The 22,437-nt window shown below is 38.6% G+C and overlaps 1 protein-coding gene across 6 annotated transcripts in view; it reads left to right on the top strand.

Annotated features, from left to right (window-relative positions):
• alpha-Catr (alpha-catenin related) overlaps positions 1 to 22,437 on the top strand; it is a 442,824-nt gene that overhangs the window by 10,204 nt on the left and 410,183 nt on the right. The window lies entirely within an intron of this gene.

The following is a 22,437-nucleotide window of genomic DNA, read 5'->3' as shown; positions in this document are numbered from 1 at the left end:
TATCCAGCAGCAGACGGGCCGAAACTTTTGCGAGTGCCCAATCATTGAACCGAAAAATATGGGATTGTCCGGTCCGATTTGCTGATCCAGCTGCCAACACGTCATCATCATCTTTCAAAGGCCCTTTTCAGGGCCACCTAGATTTTAAAAGAGTTAAATTTATGAACATGCCCCAACCAAAATTCATATCAAAAGGTTCTTTTCAGGACAATCATAGTCATTCTAAAGAGTATGAGGAGAGAGAACCCCGTTCAAATTCCTATTCCTACACAAAACACAAGCTCCTGCTGGAATTTTACTCAGCTCAACTCAAAAATAATACTCAGAATCTGAACTCACACTAGTGCCTTGGAGAGAAAGTTTTGAGTTCTTTCTATAACTCCTTTTAATTTTCTCAGAAATATCTTGGTTTTATGACAGACATTCATTGTAAAACAAAAAAAAAAACTGAAAAAAAAACTTCTCAAAATTCCTTCGAAACATAAAATCTAGTCTGGTATAAGAATCTTAAAATCTTATTTTTTTTTCTGAAAAATAAGTTAAGAAAGTCTTTTCCCGATTTGTCATCGGAATTCACGGGTTTTTCCCACACCTACCCGATGTTATCTGACCGATTCTCCAAAAACGATAAAATTGCTAGTCAGATCGGATGAAAATTTAGCTTTTAGCAAAAGTAGCTCGTTGCATAGGTGAGTTTCCTTCCACCTCACCGCTGGTTGTCAAGGTGATCTACTTATCGAATGGCGTGCGAGGAAGTTTACACTTTTTCCCTCTGGCATGCTACTGTTTCCTGCTGGTACCTTGAGTGATCTGAAAACTACAAAATAATCTGCAGTTCTGCGAAGTTCTCTGAAGTTATACGAAGTTAACTAAGCTTTAAAAAAGTTGGCTGAACTCTCATGAAATTTTTTGAAAGTTCTACGAAACATTTCTAATTTCTATATCCGATGCGAAAATGAGCAGAGGCGCAACAGCAGAGTTTTTATATAACTGTATGGGTTCAAACAGAATGATGCGCAACCAATTATGACGACGAAAACGATTGTTTCATGAAAACAGTGATAAAAATATCATATCTTATTTGCACAGTTTTTAAAAGAATTTTTTTTATGAGAAATTGAACAAGTTTTAATTTCAGCTGATTGGTACAGTTATTTCCTATCGACTGGTGTATTTGTATTTCAAGTTCATAGTCTACGTCAAAACACCATCTGTACACCACAAAGTGCAATCTGCTTTTAAGATAGTTTATGATTTCATGTGAAACCTTATTGAATATTGAGAAAATCCGGAATTGGATTCAAAATGTATTTTAATGAAAGCTGAGGCATCGTGCTTGGAGTGTTGAAGAAAATATGCAAGCAATATGACTATAATTTCTCCAGAAAAACATGAAGAAGTTAATAACGATTTACAATAAACATACACTCTTTCGAACAAAGTTGTTTGTTAAAATTTCCCATCTTTTTGCTGTATTAAATCAACTATAGGTCTTATTTTGATACCCACTTATGATGATTTAATGTTATCATGCACCGAAAAAAATATGATGTCTGAGATTTGAAAAAATACAAGGGAAAGCCCAATGGGGTTGTACGAACAGTTAACGTAGGACTACAGTCACATATGTTAACTATTTTGAACGAACGTTATTTAAAATTCCCGATATTATTATGACATCCGTGAATTTCTTCCGAAGTGTAAAAATTGGTCAGTGTCCATTTTCTGTTTAATACTAATAAGATTCTTTTTCACATCATGTGTAATTATTCTTGTGTTAGAAAATATTCCAAACTAACTCTTTCTTTGAAAATTGTGGTGGCCCTGAAAAGAGCCGTTTTGATGCTGCATGGCCCTCAAAAGGACCGATTTGGTGATATGGTTTTAAAATGAACGGTATGTAAGGTGACGTTGTTGGCAAATTTCACACGATGAATTTTACCATTTAGTGCGTCAGAGTACCTTTTCGAGTTGGCAAACCGATTGGGACACTGGAAATCCTGGACGGTGGTTACATTCAATTATTCCTAATGTTTCTTTGAGAGCGTGGTTTAAAGGCTTGGGCTTAAGTCGTGACTTCATTCGCGTGATGAGTAGACTTATGTCCAACCACTACTCGCTAGATGCTCATCTCAATAGAATAAACCTCGTGGACAGCAACATCTGTCGGTGTGGAAACGGTTACGATGACATCGAACACGCAGTTTGGCAATGTACGGATAATGACGCCGCCAGAGAGCAACTTTTGAATACCCTCGAGGCCCAAGGAAGACAACCAAGACGTGTTGGCAACCCGTGATCTCTGCTATATGCAGTCCGTTTATGTTTTTCTTCAAATGTCTAGTATAAGAATTTAATTCCTTTTGTCTTTTGTCTCTCTTTATTAGTTTTTGTTTGTCTTGTCCCCCCGTCTCGATGAGTCTCATCGTCGCCCACTGGTCACCCACCATAGCCGGTCGAACTCCGGACGAAGCTAGAACAGCACTACCGTTCATACTGGCGACAACGCTCTGATGAGACAACGAAACCCTACCCCAAGCTCCTCCCCTGATCCTATCCTTCGAAAATGTACCCTTCTAACCTCGAGTAAGCCGCGAGTAATCGGCCCAACTCCTACTAGACATAGAATTAAGTGAATCTTGTTACACACAGTGAACAATGAATTATCGGCTCCGTAAAGCTAACGCGATTGAGCCTTCCAAATAAACGAACTAGATAAAAAAAAGGTGACGTTGTTGTAAAAGGATATTGTGATCACCCAGTTAAAAGGAAGCATCGTACTACCATATTCCATATTCAATAATTATTCAGAAACTTACAGTAGACAACAAGGTAAACAGTTGCAGCGGCGCCGGTGGTGTAGTGGTAAGCGTGATTACCTCTCACCCCAGCAGGCCTGGGTTCAATCCCAGTCGGCGCCGCCGGGATGTTCTGAGGCATAACATCTCTGATCACGCCTTCCTTCGGAAGGGAAGTAAAGCCGTTGGTCCCCGGTTCATGAGTTGATGGGTCGATAAGTAGGGTCCAGGTGTGGGAGCTGCCTTCCTGGCGTCGGTAGCATTGGTGCTCAGCACGGAAAACAAGATCGACGGAAAACAAATCAAGGAAAAAAAAAAAAAAAAAAACAAGGTAAACAAGGGGCGATGGTACGAAAAGTACGTAGTAAACCTTTTGGTTGGCAATTCCGGTATTTTCCTTGTAAACACCAAATCGATGCATGTGCCACCCAATGTAGTCGGCAGCTTAGGGTCTAATAGGAGATGGAGTTGTAGAAAATTGTCCATAAATTGCACGAATTCGATATTCTCAGCTTTCGAGACGTCTACGTTGAAATCCCCTTCAGGTGCTGGCTCCAGGAATTTCATTCCTGCCAAGTTTAGTAGTACTCCTAAGCCATCTCTTTTGAAACCAGCTATTGGCCCTGAATAGTGCCGTTTCAGATAGGTAAAATGAACGAAGCTTAACCTCCAAAACCATACACCCAAGCAACACACATGTTCTATAACAGGCTATATAACCTTTATATGACTAGTTTTGGTTGTAAAGCAGTTTACTCAACATAATTCTATGAATTTGTGTTACTCGGGGCAGAGTGCGTCCCTGACGCTTCAAAGCGTACGCTTGGCGTCTTCAGAGTAGGTAACAGCGTCACGAATGTCGTTTTCCAGCAACACCTTCAGCACACCTCGGGTTTCCTCGTAGATCAGACCGGAGATACGCATTATCACGACGAGCCTGACTACAGTCTTGGAAATACCCTGTAAGTTATCATGCAACACCTTACGATGACGCTTGGCTCCTCCTTCGCCGAGTCCTTTGCCTCCCTTGCCACGTCCAGGCAATGTTAATGCTGTTTAAGCTGCCTTCGGGTACGGTTGACAGGAAATGGATGCGAAAAACTTTCCATTTAACTCTAGAGAGCGAGCTCAATACATACTGCCCTGCTTGATGGTCTAACAAAGAATGATGCTTATTTTGACCATGAATACCTCTTTTATACCTACTCGAAGACTAAATTCTTCTTGCAAGTTGCTTCATTTTTGTTCTTTCATCGTTTACGATTGGTTGAACATAACAAAAGTATGTTATTAAATAGAGGATAAAGCGTAGTAGTAGTAGTAGTAGTACTACTACTAGAAGAGAAACGTGTTCGATTCATCGTATCTGCACCGTAACTAAGCACAATGGCTCGTACCAAGCAGACCGCTCGTAAGTCCACCGGAGGAAAGGCTCCTCATTGAATCGCCCAGGACTTTCAAGACCGGTCTGCGCTTCCAGAGCTCGGCCGTTGCAAGAATCCAGCAAGGCCATGTGGTCGGTCTGTTCGAAGATACCAACCTGTGCGCCATCCACTTCAAGCGTGTCACAATTATGCCAAAGGAATTTCAGCTGGCTCGTCGTATTCGTGGTGAACGCTCTTAATTTCTCCGTCGAAATCTAACAAAACTGGCCCTTTTCAGAGCCATTAAAAGATTCCACAAGAGAGTTTGGAAGGAAATTTCTGCTGCTTTCACTGATCGCATACAGCAACCAGCAAGTGCTCCAGAACCAAAACCGGTGCGATGCTAGTTTCCATTGCTGCGATGACGACTGTAAGGGGCTTAGAAGCAGAAGGATGAAAGCCAATTCTCTATCAATTTCCTCTTTTGTGATTACCATGGCTCCACTTACCTATTTCGCACTATTTCTGCTATTCTCTTCTATCATCCACAACGACAATGGTATCAATGAATGTTGGCCGTCGAGTTAACGTTATCCGACCTTCTAAGTTGCTACTCCGTCAATGATCAGAACTAATCAACTTTCACAGTGCGATTGTTACTAGAGACCGAGAATTCCTCAACATCTCCACGGCTGTCGCAGGAAGGATAGTTGTGTTAGTGAGGCAGGTTATTTTAAGATCAAGATTCATGTGGTAAGTGATGCGATCGGTTAAAGCAGAATTTGTTTTATTTAAATCTAGTGGGGATAGGATAAGGCAAAGTTAAAAATTGCAAGGATGGAGACGGGCCTGGGATTGAACTCCCATCTTCTGCTCAGTAAGCAGAAACGGTAACCACTGAGCTTCCGAGTCTCGTCGTAATGCTTCATCGACATGTTGCGTCTAGGAATGATTCTCTGATGACTGTGTTGGGAAAGCTTAACTTTTACCACTTTTTCAATAGTTTCTTGTTGAAAATCAACAGTCGAAAGCATTGTACTGTCGATGCGTAGAAATATTGTTGATCGATTGGTGATAAAAATTTTGAAATTGGACCAGGGGCAGCTGAGCTATTAACGTTCAAAATCTTTCACAATTTTGTTTCATGTTCCATTTTCGGTTTTCACCCATATAGAAATCGCAGACGTAGTCCTACGTCAAAAAATCATGGAACAATGAAGCATCTGGTAGACTGTGACATTTTTTTTCTAATATAGTAGGGACCCTAAGGCCTGCGTAAAAAAATATAAAAGGGTTGGGTTGCACTAAATTTCGCTACATTAGAAATATTTGTTCATGTATGACAGGGGAAAATCGACTTTACAAAAAAAATCTTATCTCAAAAAAATCGGACCTTTGCATCACGTTTTTCAGAGTGGTCGCACGACAAAGATTTTTTTTTGTAACATTCTTGACTAGCATTTGGAGGGTGAGCCCCCAGTTTTCCAGACAAAGCTTTATTTTGTGCTAACCTACTAATTACATCCAAAAATCAGTTCAATTTGTTGAAAGACAGTCGAGTTACTGCATTGACCAGCAAATCCAATCACATAAAGCAACCAACTATAAAGGCAAAATGCTTGATACTACAATCACGATAAACTCGCTCTGCAATATAGCTTGTTCGGAGTTGTAGAAGCTGGGTTTAGACAGGGCAAGTAAATTGATCAAGTCAGTTGAATTCAACTGACTTGAATTGAAAAAAGTTGAACCAGGCTCAACTTTTCAAACCAATTGAATTCAACTGAGTTGATCATTTGACTTGTCTAGTCTAAGCCCAGCTTAATGATATATTGGTTGCCTGCTTTGTTGCAATATGCTTGGTTGAGGACATAGTTTGATCGTAATCGAGAAAAAAAAACATGACAAAAAAATTCCCATTAAAAAACGTGTATCATCTTAAGTTGGGCTTAGACAAGGCAAGTCAAATGATCGACTTAGTTGAGTTCAATTGACTTGAAAAGTTGAGCCTGGTTCAACTTTTTTCAATTTTGAATTCAACTGACTTGATCAATTGACTTGCCCTGTCTTAACCCAGCTTTAGGCTTTACTTCGTGAAGCAGCTTGCCAACAGCTTGGTTGTTTCCGTATACCGACCCGAGTGAGCTGTATTCCAAAGGCCGTTTGCCATGAAAAAAAGGGATGAAGATTATATTATGATTTCTTTCCATTTCTGACATAGCGTTATCATTCGGCTCGTTGATCGCTTGTCATTTTGTCATTGTGAGATATTTTTGATTCCTTGGCATAAAGACACAATGAGGGAAATTGATCAAAAGACTTTTTTGAGTGTGATGATAATATTTTTACAATGCTCCAGATTATTTTCACATAATTTATTCAATATAACTCATCAGATAGAAATAATACTTTAAACTCATGTCCCAGAGTTTTGAAATTTGCAACAAAGAATACTCTAAGCTCAATGAGTAACATTTCATAATACACGGTCTACCGGAATACTACAAAATCATAAATATTTCTCCAATAAGTTTATTAATATCCATTCTTTTCGATTTCTGGAACCTCGTCCACCGAACAAGTAAACCAAACAAACAAATCACATTCCTCTCGTCCATCAAACGAATCGATTGTGGTGATATCGAATAAATGTAAGTTATCCACCTCTCGATCTGTTTGCTCCTAGAAAGTTTACCGTGAATCTTCTTCGAGAAACATTCGGAGGAAGAGGAGACCCTTCGTCCATAAAACAAACATCGCACAACGAACGCTCACCGAAAATTCAACGACCAACCTGTATCGGAACGTTAGTTCACGTTTCAGGAACCAACTGCTCCCGAATTCATGTCAGATATTTATTTTACGATCCCTGTTTTATCCCTGTTTCTGTCGATTTCCACCCTCCTGCCGCTCGCCACCACGAACCCAGCGACGTCGATGACGGTAATGGGGCTAGCTTTCTTTTCCTTCGATTTTGAACGGAAGACAACTTTATCGCTGACCTCGATGCTGCACCGGGCCCAGGCGAGCTTACGCTGCCAAACGAACAACATGTTATTTCATAAAGAAAAACGAATGCCTCCCTCCTCTGAGGACGTATTTTCTGTCTTCTTTTATGAACTCGTGCCGTAGCAGAAGCAGGCGATTTCCGTTCTAGCGGGAGATGGCCGATTCCCCAAAGTCACTCAAAAGTCAGACCTTGTAAACTATAAGTACTTTACTGTCGACTTTGTTGAATACTCTTGTTGCGTTCAGTGCAGCTCTCCGAAATTGTACCGGGGGTTGACTTCAATTCGGCGTCCCGCATCGATTTTCGTTTTCCGCTGTCGGTCCACCGACTGATTGCAGGCGAGTGGGAGCTTTTACATTTTGAACACTCTCCGGGATGGCACTCAGAAAATTTGACAGCAATGTTGTCCTTATTGCTCGATGGCCTTTGTGATATGTGTTTCTTTGTGGCACGGATGATTCAAACTGAACATGCTGAAAATAATTAAAATTATTTTCGGTACACAAGCAAAAATGCATTTATAGAACACAAAAAAAATTAATAATTCCATCACTCTGATTTCTCACGTAACAAAAAAAGATTTTTCAACAAATATTTTTCATATAGTATCTTCTTCATACACTTACGTAGAAGCCTATAGGTAAAAATCTTATAATTTACCTCTGTCAACTCTGAAGCAATGAAATTGGGTTTTTAGCGGAATGTTCCTTAATTTGTTTTTCCGTCGATCTTGTTTTCCGTGTTGAGCACCAATGCTACTAACGTAAGATATTCAAGATATTAGACCCGTAGTTTTTGTTTTGTCATTAGGGTGACCATTTCCATGTTAGGGTGGTCCAAGTAATTGGTTTATTTTTTCGATTTTTTATCAAAAAGTACTTTGTTATTAAAATTCATAACTTTTCAACCTTCCGATTTCAAAGAGCATGAGCATGAGCATGAACATGATTGATCGCCCACGGTTGCGACTCTGTTATTGCCAAATCAGCTGTAATTACACAATGAACCAATAGACGATGCTTGGGACTAGCAATCATCCTCAATGTGTAAAAACTGGTGATCTAAACCTAAGCAAGCGGCGGCGGTGGTGTAGTGGTAAGCGTGATTACCTCTCACCCCAGCAGGCCTGGGTTCAATCCCAATTGGCGACGCCGGGATGTTCTGAGGCATAACATCTCTGATCACGACTTCCTTCGGAAGGGAAGTAAGGCCGTTGGTCCCCGGTTCATGAGTTGATGGGTCGATATGTAGGGTCCAGGTGTGGGAGCTGCCTTCCTGGCTTCGGTAGCATTGATGCTCAGCACGGAAAACAAGATCGACGGAAAACAAATCAAGGAAAACATAAATAAATAAAACTAAGCAATACCAGCGCCCGAATACAGGTCAAGAGGGAATGTGTTGACGTGACACTCGCTTTGATGGAAGCCAGAACACCTCTGCACTTCCACGAGGAATCACTGGGATATTGGGTAATAGCGTTAGGTTTGCAGTAGGGTTTGTTTTAGTAAACGATAAGCTGAATCGATGGCCTAACGATCATATAATGTGAAGGAGCTTGGGATTGAACCCACGGTCTTCTGCTCAGTAAGCAAAAACGTTTGCCACTAGGCAGACAAGCTCCTTTTTAATCATCGAGTTCCTTTTATTACTGTTGATTGACGAATCTTGAATGTCAATGGCCTTGAGATTAGACTCATGATATTCTGCTCAGTCAACAAAAACGGTTGCACTAAGGCCGCCCAGCCCCTCATGTCAAAATATACCGTTACTCAAGTTGTTACAACTTTTCAAACTCGGCACCGACGACAAGTTTTACAAAATACACGATAAACAAGCGATCTCACCATACATTTTTAATATGAAAGGACCTGGGACCACGTTTTTCTGCTCAGTAAGCAAACCACTGCAACTGACGATCGTTCAAATCCTAAATGTAAAAGCTACGAAAGAGTAGTTAGGCCTTCATTAAGTTCCACTTTCCCGCGACGTTCAATATTTCGACTTGCTCTTTACGCATGGTTCAGGCAATCATAGCAAGCTATGACCGACGAGACGAGTGTTTAAGCTCTGGTTAAACAAGTTATTTAAATGAAATTACGTTCTCGAATTTCACTTGGTATGTAATGAACAACAGAGATACGCGATAATTCATATAATTTCAGCGGTTGATGGTTAATTTTAAATTTGCTAACGGTACTGCCTACGGCGACTACGACGGTGATTACGACCTACGACGGCGAATAAGACGGTGCCTACGACAACGACAATAGCTAATTTGTAACTTACCATTTGTCTAAGATATAACACCATTGCCCGGCACCTCCACTTGAGCTTCATATCTGCTATCTGTCACTGTTTGTAGAAATATCTAATTGCAATTACCTTTGTTATAATACTTCCTACATTGCCATGGTCATCTGGGAGGAGGTACGCGTCTAGTGCTTTCCCTAGGAACCGTTCATGGCCACCAGCTACCGTCCGCCCAGTCTTGGGCGTATCCAGCAAGGCATCCTTCAGCTTGCTCACAATCTCCGACACTGATGAGAGACCAGCAGACGAGCACTTTTGCATGCCGTAAACTCGCCACCAAAACTCGCGACGGCCACATTGTCAGCACTTTCCCCATCTAATTTACCAACCAGACCGTGTTCAAACTCCCACACGGCGACGAGGCTCTCGATAGAACTACACGCCGAAAGCGTAACATTCTAACACGGTGAACTGGCCTCTCGGTAGGCAATGAAAATCACAAGCACACTTACTTACCGTTTTTTACAAAAACACACCCGTGCAAAGAAACGGATCTAATAAACGTCACTCTCACGAAAGCAAACCCGGCGTCTTCGAACGGCAAAAAAAGGGAACTTGGTGAGGAATTTTGTAATACGGAATTTCCACTGAAAATCAACCGGAAATGTACGAATTTCACCAACTGCGAAACACGTTCAGAAGCACGTTTGATACACTTTCGGTATCAATTTCGGTCGAAAACACTAAAATTTTTGCAATAATAGTTGTAGTTTCAATTTCGTTCAGGTGTAATGCTGGGCTTAGACAGGACAAGTCAATTGATCAAGTCAGTTGAATTCAACTGACTTGATCGCGAATTGAACGTGTAAACCATGCCATTCAACTGACTTGATCAACTCACTTGAATTGAAAAAAGTTGAACCAGGCTCAACTTTTCAAGCCAGTTGAATTCAACTGAGTTGATCATTTGACTTGCCTAGTCTAAACCTAGCTTAAAGCAAAAATCAGGAAACTAGATCTCACCACAGTTTGGTGTGATTTGCAACTGGTGAGTTTTGTTAGCTTTATATTCCGTGCTACGATATAGCAGCTTGCAATATCAACCGCAGTTGTTTGCTTGCTGATTGTTTTCTTCGAAAGTCAAGCGTGATCTTGTTCTTTGGGGGGAATTGATATTTTAATGATTTCCCAACACTGGTAATGAGATTTTTAATCTAGATCATTCGAGATAAGCGAGTTTTGTATATGGTAGGTCTAAAAAATCTGAAATTGATTACCTCATTATCTTTTAAATTCTGGAAGTAGGGTGCTCCAAATCTGCTCCACTATTTGATTAAACTCCAAACTGACTCTAAACTGACATTTCCTAGTCTACATGCTCCATTTATTAGAGTCAAAAATGGCCATTCAGAAAGCACTAAGTACATTCTCTAAATTCTCACCGATTTCGGGAATTTCTCATTAACCCGTAAAGTACCAGGACGAACAAATTTTTTTCAACAAACTCGTTCTCAGCAATGCCTCATCCGATTTTCATAAACTTGAATTTTTATTCAAGGAGAATAGTTGAACTAACTTTTGGCGTAGGTACCACCCCCTTTGAACCCTCCTCGTTCTTAGGAGATGTAAATATGTCTATGTTTTTTTGAATTTTTTCAACCAGTTTGACCAAATGTTTTAAATTTTCACGCGAATCGGTTGTATGCACAGCAAAAAAAAATTTTGATATCACATCAAAGTGGATGCACTACAATCATGTCGAAAATTTCATGTAATTTTTATGACCACATAAATAAACAAATGCAGTAAAAGCAGCGTAATGTCAGTTCATGCATTGTATAAATGATAATTTTGTCCTTTTTAGCAAGTAATATTACACCATATTTTCGACATGATTGTAGTGCATCCACTTTGACGTGATATCAAAATTATTTTTTTGCTGTGTGGTGCAGCAAATGATATCAGATATATGAAATATGATTAGTAAGACTGTATTTAGATATTTCCATAACGTATAGCTACGATATTATCGGTTCCGGGAGTCCCAGAAATCTGTACTGTAGGACATAGTAATATATCAGGCAAAAGTATCTTGTGGCATGTTAAATCATGGCAAATAGGTAGAATCAAGTGAATGAAGATGATTTGAGATGATTTTGGCCAGTTTGGCATCGGTTCCGGAACGTGGATCTGTGAATTCCGGCAAACGGTTTGTGGGGATATAATTACATTGAGGTTATGTTATCATATTATGCCAAAATGACAAGCTATGATCAATGAAATCAGGTTGTAGTGTATCTGATGACATATGGGCACATTGGCATCGGTTCCGGAAAATCCGTGGAATCCGGTTTTATACCCCACTGTAACATTCGCGATATAATAATCATGTTGCATATCAAATCATGTTAGTATGATAAGATAAGGTCAATTAAGATTATTTGTGGTGATTCCTTTGGCATATGGTCACATTGGCATCGGTTTGGGGATTCCGGAATTCCATTTCATAGATTCCGCAATACGATACGGTAAGGTATAATCATATTCATGAAAACCATATCATGTGGTGGTTCCAATCACGACGAATAGTTGATATGCCTAATGAAAACAGTTTGAGATGAATCCTGTGACACGTGGTCACATTGACATTGGTTCCCAGTTCTTTAGGCCATAGTCATATTTGAGGCAAATGAATCATATTGCATATCAAATCATAGGATATGGCAATGAACGATTATTTCAGATAATTTGCCTACTGTCTACGCCTACGATTATTTCAGATAATTTGCCTGCCTAAATTAATCGTTTTCCATATGATCGCTTGTATGAAAAAGTTTTTCCCTGTAAATCATTTCAGACCAATGAGTGCGACACATCAAATCACTATAGAAATTATATTGCCTATTGTGAATATGACATTAGGTGAGCGAAAATAGTGGATCATGGATTAAATCTGGCATAATATTGTGGAGCGTAGAGAAGCAAAAACCACGATAGAGCGGGTGAGAACCAGAGGAGCCAACAACGAAGCCTGTCAACGGTAATCGGCTCTAGAGAAGGAAGTAAACCGCAATTGCAGATGGGACAAGCGAGTGTGAGTGGACTCCCTGACCGACGAAGGTGAGACTGCCATATCCACCTCCTCTGCGATATATCACGACGTCTGATTGGAACAAGGATGAGTCCAAAGATGCCTATGAAAGACGCGACTGGACAGTTGCTTACTGACCCCAGTAACCAGCTGAAACGGTGGAGTTGTAATATTGACTTGGGCTTGTTATGTTGCACTCCAGGGAATATTTCAGCCAGGACCATTAGTTCAAAATTACTTCCGGAGAACCTGGATCAGATCCCGTATGAAGGAATGTGTTCACAATTTCCTGAATGATTGGCATTGTAAAAAAAAAATGGTTTTGCAACGAGTAAGAGCGTACTAATTAAAAGCTGCTAGTATTGCAACATGTAATATTTGAAATACTGGCATGAATGAGTACGATGTTAGTACAACCACAAACGAAGTGACAGACGGAGTGGCTCGACAACTTTGGTGACGAACCTGCTATTGCCTGCTATTTCAGTGTGGAAACACTACTACTGGATTGTACTAGCATTTTCACCAAATGTAGTAGAATGTTTTGGTTCTATTCCTTTCACTCTACTGAAAACTGAAATGCATAAAGAGTGACACACTGTCAAAGATCATTGCACACAAATCAAAACAAAAATAGGTGGCTGATGGCACAAGCTTCTAAGAAAATTCTATTACAGCGAGCCACATTATTTTAATTGATTTCTTCGCCAGTTAGTCGTCTGTCACTTCGTTTGTGGTACAACCAGAAGGTCTCGAAGGAGCGTGCTCAACTTTTTGGCTCAGCTCTGGTACTTTCTTCGGTCTCAAGCTAATCGATGCACCCCTCGAAACATAGTAAAATCCACGAACCCCTCATTTTATCTGTCAAACTTTCTTAGCAAATCAAAACAAACATAGTGTAGCACTAGATTTTCGACTAGAATGGGGTACGCTTATAGATGTTCTTGGGACGAATAGGCTAGTCAAGTAATGAGCCAATTTAAAATCATTTGTTTCCAACGGTTTTCTTTGTACATTTGTCGAAGGTCTCAAATGCAAATGCAAAGTATTTGTGCTGCCATTCTATTATGTAAGAAAACGAACCACCATCAATCGGTTTCAATTCGTTTGGATTTATTTTATTTCACCTCGAAAGTCTTTTCGCTCTTTTCCTATGGCATTCTTGCTTGTTGAAACAAAATGTTGGTTTCACATAGAGAAATACCGTTGCGGCAGAGAAGGACAATCCCTTTGTTTACGTTGTGTGGCGACATCTACTATTTGCAAGTGGGTACGCGAAACAAAGGTGCTTGAGCAAAACAGGCAGCTGAGCGTAACATGAATGCTTTTGAGTGAAGTAGCAACAATCAATACGAAACTAACGATTTTAAATTGGCTCACTACTTGACTAGCCTATTGTTTCCAAGCAAATCGATTAACGCACCCCATTCTAGTATAAATTCCAGTACTAAACTATGTTTGTTTTGATTCGTTATGAAAGTTTGACAGATAAAATGAGAGGTTCGTGGATTTTCTAATCTTTCGAGGGGTGCATCGATTAGCTTGGGACCGAAGATAGTACCAGAGCTGAGTCAAAAAGTTGAGCTCGTTTCTTCGGGAACTTCTTGTCTTAGAGTTAACTCTATGGTAGTAGTGTAGATGATTCCTCACTTATTTTTTTTCCATGCCAAGGCTTTTGACGATTGCATTCTGCTGAGTGAGCTGAATGAGAATTTTGCAGAAATAATCACTTTTTATTTTCCAGCATTAAAACATTGACACATTTATATTGCAATCACGCAAATACCGTAAAACTGCTGTGGCCAATTCAACTGATTTTACCCAACTAACATTTTCAGCTTTGTAAGCCAACTTTTCCAGCGTTGTGCTGTAAAGTAGCTGAAAAGAAGCTGCAGATACAGCTACAAGCAAAAGCTAGCAAAATAGTTTTGGAGAGCGTTTACTCAACTTTCTCACAACCATTATTCAATTTGTCAGTCGCACTGAATAACATCAGCCAATAAACGCTAATGTCACTTCTATACACACACTACCCAACTTTCAACTTGTAGCTGCAAAACAAAGCTAACAAAGTGAATATATTACTCATTTGATGGCTTCTACACAACCAACCACTCTTGATGAATAACATAAACATCAAAAGTGCTTTTTCAACAACTAAACAACCTGTGTTAGAGCAACTTCGGAAGCATTTTCACAGTCAACTAGGTTTATTTTTAGACGTGTGCAGTTTTACAGCTTTTACTCTGTTCTTTTATAACTAGTCGAGAAAAGTGGTTCATGTGTACTATTATAAAGCCTGTACTCAGCGATTTTGTTGTAGAAGGGAATGTTGATTTGTTTACATAAGTTCAAAGTGTTGGCGTAGCACAGTTGGTAGTGTCAAGGTTTGCCAATGAGGTCGTCTCGAGTTCGATTCCAGGTTCCGGAGCAGGGTAAATAATTTAGTGATGATTTGTTGTAACTATTTTCGATTAATTTGATTCACAGCAAAATAAACTCAATAAATTCCTTCATAAAAAAGCGTAAACAGTATTTAACCCGGCTTCAAGAGAAAGCTGTATAGTGATTATTGGATAACCGGGAAAAGGTTGAATAAGTGCCTTTCAAGTTCACACACAACTAAACAGCAGGATAACAGCTGTATAGAAGCGTTAATGGATATGCAATAAGAGTAGGGTTACCATATGGTATCCTAAAGTATACTACAGCTGCCAACCCCGCTACATTTAGACTGCGGCCAAGGCTGCCGTCCATTTCGTAAAATTTAACTTAAATTTGACAAATGGAAAATTTTCAAATCTGCTATTCTACTAGACTTATTTCAGACAAACCAGGAATCGATTTTGACAAACAATTTCTCGAAAATTGGACGATAAACAACAGAGGGATTTTCGAACTTATGTATTATTTTCGAAGAGTCAGTGAAAATTCATTAAATGGAACTCAACCTTAGGCTGTGTTCCATTTTTCTGAATTTTTATTTAAATTTGACATTTCGAAAATAAATTATAATGTTCGAAAATCTCTCTGTTGTTGATCGTGTGATTTTTGAGAAGAAATTTGTCAAAATTGATTCCTGGTCTGGCAGAAATGAGTCTGGTACAATAACAGGTTTACTTGAAAATTTTATATTTGTCAAATTTAAGTTAAAAAATCACCAAATGAAACACAGCCACACAGATTGAATCCAACATGCGTTCGATTTTGACGTTCTGGTTCTATGGGTATTTCAAGCAGTACTATACAAATCGACGTATCTTATTTTGTAAACAATCACTTCAATCGACGATTTGTGGCAACTGCAAGCTCACTCACAGAAACTAGCAACACCAGCTAGTAGGGGAAAGATTTCTCTACCTGATGATGATCTTTGTTTGCGTGGGTGAGTTAGCAGTTTAGAAAAATCGTCGATTGAAGAGATTGTTTACAAAAGCATTTTTCGTCGATTTCAATAGTTATGCTTTATTTGCCCGCTGCCATACTGAGAGCGAAGAGGCACGTGAAATGTGAAGTCGAATGTAAGGAATGATATCAATAATAGGAATTATTTTGTATATAACGCTAAGCTACAGCTATAGGCTGTCTTGAAATGAGCACTCATACATTAAGTTTTCACTGGAAATCCTTTGTATGAGTGCTCATTGCAAGACAGCCTATATTACATGATACAATCCATAGTCTGTACGGGATATTAGAGTCCTATGCTGAATCAATGGTAAAATTAACAGGTTGCTTAGATGGTCCATGTTGGTTTCAATCAGCGATGACATGTATACTGATTTTTGTACATGATAAAAGTTGGGATGGCTTTAAGACTGTAAAGCTGCATTTTTTTTATTCAAATCAGCTGGACTAGATCATTCCCTAGTATCAAACAAGAATTGTGAAGGCTAGTTTGATGCATTTTTCAGAAGTACAAAGAAAAGATGAATTGAATTGATAACGACCACAAGTTGTGAACAATATCAATTGAACCTTCGCAAATCATAAATTTTGTGATAGCGCACATTTTATTAAAACGTTTGATAAAAACTCATTGTCCTCCTTTAATGTTGAGAACAGTAATCATTGTCCTCCTTAATCACCAAACGTCAAATGAAATGTCCTCCTTTTCAAGTTTTTGATATGGTAACCCTAAATAAGAGCTTCTCCCGACCGTTCCAACAGCCATAAGTAGCTGACTAAGTTCGCCAGATTTGCTTGTATAGAGGTTGAGTTAAGGTTTCCTCATATCGTATAACGTTTGAATACAGCTTAAGACTGTATAAATGAAATGAGTAAAGCGTTTACATTGTGAAAATTGTTAGTTGGGTAATCAGTGGGCCAAAAACTATCTAAATCGGCTATTTAAATCGTTAGTATGGTACAGCGCTGCTTCGTCGTAATTGCCCATTCCTGTTCTATCGATCAGAAAAGATCAATAATATCAATGATTTCACCATGCACAAATCAAGAATAGGTTTGTTCCGATGCGTTAGCTCATTAGCTACAACATAAATCCTATTAATTAGAGCGCATTGTATGAATATTTACGCTCATTGTTCTGAAAACAAAAGAAGCGCTCCTAGCGAATCCCCTTTTTCTACGTTTATCCGTAGGGCGAAGAAAATCTAATGGCGTTTCAATGTGTTAGGACCAGCGAATCCAAAAATATAAAGCAAAAAACGATACAGACAAATCGGTTGCTACGACTCGCAACAAACTCGCTCTGTAACATAGCTCAATCCGAGTGGTAGAAGGATAATGATATATTGCTTGCCTGCTTTGTTGCAATATACACGGATGAGGACATAGCTTGATCTGAATCGTGAAAAGACAAAACAAAAACATTCCCATTAACACACGTGCATCATCTTCGGCTTTACTTCGTGAAGCAGCTTGCCAACAATTTGTTCGTTTCCTTCTACCGCCCCGAATGAGTTGTGTCGCACGGGCTGCTTGTCATGAAAAAAAACGAAGAAGATTACATCATTGTTGCTTTCCACTTCTGACAAAGCGTTATTGTTCGGTTCGTTGATCGCTTGTCATTTTGTCATTTGGAGATATTTTGATTCCTTGGTTAGGGCGGAATTGAAACTCGTAGGACGATTTTAGAATCAAGAAGCAGTATTATATTTTAAACAATATCCCAACAATTTGTGAATCTTTATCAAATCAAACGTACCGTATGGAGAGGTGAATAAATTTAAAAGTCATCTTTGACACAAAAAATCATTTTTTTTTTTATCAAACCTGTTCAAAACAGAGAGGTGAAGTGCAGGTTGTGCCTAGTAGGACGGAAATTAGATCAAAACCCCTGCCTTTCAGTTTATCCGTCTTTCCTTCTACTGTTGTCAGTATCAAGCAGAGTTCGAAATTTTCGCCTACTTGAGAAGAGAAACGTCATTTTTTACCTGCTAGGAGAAATAGATGAGAATGTGAGAAGCGAGAGAATATTATACGCTCACAGCAGTTGTCGCGAGAAAAGCAACAGCGTTTTGTTTTTATTTCGGGGAGCATGATCAGCAGATAAATCGTTTCTTTTTCAGTGAATTCTTGATGCCGATAATGATTTTTCACTTCTTCCATACACCTGAAAATTCACTTTCCGCACGCAAACGATGATCCGAAATTAAGAACCAAAACAACAGTTCGGGCACATCCATAAATTACGTAGAATCTGAGGAGTAATGGAGAGGGGGTTTCAACATTTGTAACAGACCATGCATAAGGTATAGAAAAAACGCTACGAAGGGGCAGGAGAAGGTCTAAAATTGATAAGAAAATTGAATCGGCATTTATGGATGACCCTTATGATTTGACAGAAGGTATAAAAATGAAATAATAAAAAAAATCTACCGGTCTGGTTGGTCGTTGTCCCTTTCGTTCTGCCGCTGTTTAAATGGATAACATAGTATGATGTCACACTCCGTCAACCATTTAATAAGCGGAAGAACAAAAGAGACGGAGAATTCCTAAGCCTCAACTGTTTACATCACATTGGGTTGGAGTCGAACAATTTGGGGTGGTATTTTTTTCGCCCTTGATACACTGAACGAATTTGACATATTCCTTTTATGTGGAAGTCTAATACATTTGCGTTATAAGATAATCCATTGAAAATGATGTGATTGAAAATGTGTCAGGTAAATTCTATATGAATATCTGATACATTTACAATGCTGATAATTTGGTAACTTTTATATGATCGTCATATGATAAATGAAGATCGATCAAATTATAATAATTAACTGAAATGGATTTGAAACCCATAAGCATAAGCTATACTTTTCACCACAATATAATATATGTGTCATAAATCAATCGAAGTAAAGTTTATGTGAAAATAACATGAAATTTACTTCTTCTTTTGACACATATATTTAATCGATTTCTAAAAATAAATTCGAAAAAATAAACATCAGGCAGTGGGAGCTTTCACAGTTGTGCCTTTTTTTATTGTAGCTGTTTTGGGATTCGATCAAGAACTGTTGAGGTGTGATGCTTTCGGTGTCTGTGCTCGATTCCACTGGGCCACGGCTGACTTCAAGATTGAGCTCGTTCAAATAGCATAAAGTAAGAACAGCTCTCTCGACATGGAATGTAGTGCAACGTTATGCTCGTTTTGCTAGAGTGAAGACAAATAGCACTGACAAATTTATGTTCCGTTTCGGTGGTGTGGTTTGTTCAAATCTTTCTTAATGCACCTGTGTGCAATAAATCAACGACTAAATTATATGATTTGATAGAACTGGCTCATGAAGTTCGAATACTACTTAGGGCTGGAATCTGAATTAGCCGTGTAGAAGGCTTACAATTAGAATCATAGCAAAGTAAATATTACAGTAGAATCAATTTTTTTTTCAATCTCAATACATTCTTTTCCGGAACCAATTATCTTATGAAACAATAACAAACAAAGATTATTCAATACAGTATCATTGTTGTTAGTAGTATTTAGTTCAACTAATCATTCTAATGAGTGTACGTTAACATCGTTGAAAATTGTTTCAATAATTTATAAAGAACAATCATGTAAGATGTATTTTATTGGGAGCGTTATTCATCCCAGAAAAACATGCCAAAACAAATGCTTGCTGTTGGATTTCTTAAAAGGCATTTCTATATGACTATTTAATGATTGGGATAGATCTGTTTACAATCTCTAAACCTCAAAAATCAAAGGAAGCTATTCCAATGAGATATACATGTTTTCCTAACTGCAAAGTTAAATGACAGTCCAATAGTTTCTACATGTCTATTTACACGCGACATATCAACAAACGTCAAAAATCAGTAAAAGCAACTCCAATAAAATATACATGATTATCTTATAAGATATATAGTTTAGTGAGCAATATTCATCATGAAAACAGGTATATTTTACTGAATTTTCTCATAGTGCAAACTTATATGATTTTCCATTAGTTTCTAGATGTCTGTTCCCACCCATGACATATCAACAGTTTTTCACCATGAAATATATCAGACAATATTCATAAAATTCTTACCTTCGCTAACCACGTTCGAAGCAAAGTATTATCAAGTACTAAGTATGTGAAATTACGATAGAAATCATTCCATATCGCAGTCATAGTTTTTAAGTGATAATCCAATGGAATCTATCAATCATCACATAGAATGAATAAATCTGCTGACATTGCTATGTTATAAGATGGATCCAATAAACGGTACATGTTGATTTGTTTCAGTGTAGTTTTCAGAGCCAAATGGGTGATGAAAAAGTATTTTCGTTGGGTTTTGAAGAGAGATATTTTCGGATTATGTATGAGCGAGGATAATGAATTATCGGTGAAAAAGGAGAGATGAAAATGTGAACGGTTCACAACTCACCGAAAAGTAGCTTGAGTGGGGTACATGACGTTAGGCATACGGACGTTAGGCATAATGTACGGTAGGCATAATGGACGTAAGGATAAAGGATGTTAGGCATAATAGACGTTAGGCATAATCTACCCGATGAATTCCAGAAGGATGATACATAATGGGGACCGTGTATTGATGATTGCTGACATCGGTGACAATAACAAAAGAGCCTTAATTTTTGGGACTCATGAAAACTTGCGACGTCTTGGACAGGCAAAGTATTTGGTTGCAGATGGTACGTTTGCCACAGTTGCTTGTTTGTTTCGGCAACTCGTCACTGTTCATGGAAGTATTGCTCCCTCACATCAGCAATCGGTTCTGCTAGTATTCATTCTGATGACAACAAATACTTAATCGTTGTATCGAAAAGTATGAGAGTAAATCCTGGAAGCACCAGATATATTTTTGTTATTGAATGAAAAACCACAGAATTCACCATTCTTCATTTCATGCGTTGTTCTTTGGCATCATCTTTTATTCAACCTTGCCTGTTTTTTGTTTGTTATTGAATGAAAAATCACAGAATTCACCATTCTTTATTTCATGAGCTATTCTTTGAGAAAAAAACCTTTTCTTCTTTGACATTTTTGGAGAACTTCGAGATTAGAGCGTAATTGCTTTTGTAAACAAACACTTCATTTGACGATTTCTCGCGAATTAAAGCTCAATCTAAAAAACTAACAACACAAACAGGCAGATGAATGGTTCCTCTATCATTTGGTATAGTTTGTTCACGAGATTTTTCTTTTATTCACGATCAGCGATTGACATGTCTGTTTACAAAACCAATTACGCCCAAATCTCAAAGTTTCCCGGACTTGCAATATGCAATGAATATATTGCAACAAATGTGTGCTTTATTATTTCTATATGCGATTGATTTCAAGATGTAGTCAAAAACTATGCTGAGTTTTGTTGCCAGATTACCTAACCGCTATCGCTACTAATCTTGGATCTAAGTAAATATGTAGCTACGTCAGTTATGATATGATAAATAATGGATTTCATTGTTTACCATGCTCGAAACAGTTTTCTAGAGTTGCACAGCAGCAAGGTATTTTATGCCTAACGTCCATTATGCCTAACGTATATTATGTCAAACATCCATTATGCCTAATGACTTAATGCCTAAAGCCCATTATGCCTAACGCCCATTATGCCTAACGTCCGTATGCCTAACGTATTTATGCCTAATGGGGTACACTCGCTTGAGTGAAGAAATGCTTATCGTGCAGCTGAGTGAGAATTTCTATCTCTGGTGTCAAGTCTATCAGCAGAGTCGCTTGGTTGGAATAATTTACACTCATTCGGCAATCTTTTTGTAGGTAAGGATGACTATTTTGATTCTGTGGTGCTCGCTCGAGTGAATGAATTTTCCCATTCTTGGTTCTGTTGCCAATCAGAGTATGTTTTGTCATTTTAAGTACATCCGGGATATAAATTGTAACATCTGGTGTTACACAAATCTGAGTAACAAAGTAGCGCAAGACGCATTGATCTTGTTATTTCCTTCTGGTCGGGATGCAACATGTTTTCTGAGTGTAAAAGATTTTTCAGTATTTCATAAGGATGTATTGCTCCAAGTTGAAGATATATTGCATACTGGCAACTGTCATGTATCAACTTTAACCTTCTTATTCTGATTGCTTAAGGAAAACTATTTGGGAGCAGGGCTGGCAAATGTCATTTTCAATTAGAGATCTCAAGCGATATTTACAGAGATACTTCTGTCACTATCATTAGATGAGAAAGCGATGATAGAGACTTTCTTTAAAATCTCATCGAATTTTTTGCCATGACTGAACGTGGCAGTGTTGTGATTATCGTAATTACTAACTGATGTAATGCTAATAAAGTTACCTAAAAAAGTTACAAACCTACGACTGGATGCCTTCCTTCGAATAACAACTGGAGTGCGGTAAAAGTCGGTAGAACTGTTTCAAACACATCGTTGGTACTTGAGCGGTCGGCGATCATCTCTTTTTGCCAGTGGTGGGTGGCGAGGGGGGGGGGCACCCCTCACCATCCCTCTCCAAAGGGGGAGTTTGGTAAAGA

The sequence above is a fragment of the Ochlerotatus camptorhynchus genome, unplaced genomic scaffold (genome assembly GCF_037179485.1).
Source record: "Ochlerotatus camptorhynchus isolate MF236.1 unplaced genomic scaffold, CSIRO-AGI_Acam_v1.1 ptg000364l, whole genome shotgun sequence".
NCBI classification, from domain to species: domain Eukaryota; kingdom Metazoa; phylum Arthropoda; class Insecta; order Diptera; family Culicidae; genus Ochlerotatus; species Ochlerotatus camptorhynchus.
The sequence above is the reverse complement of the archived record's forward strand: the minus strand, read 5'-3'. Positions and strand labels throughout refer to the sequence as shown.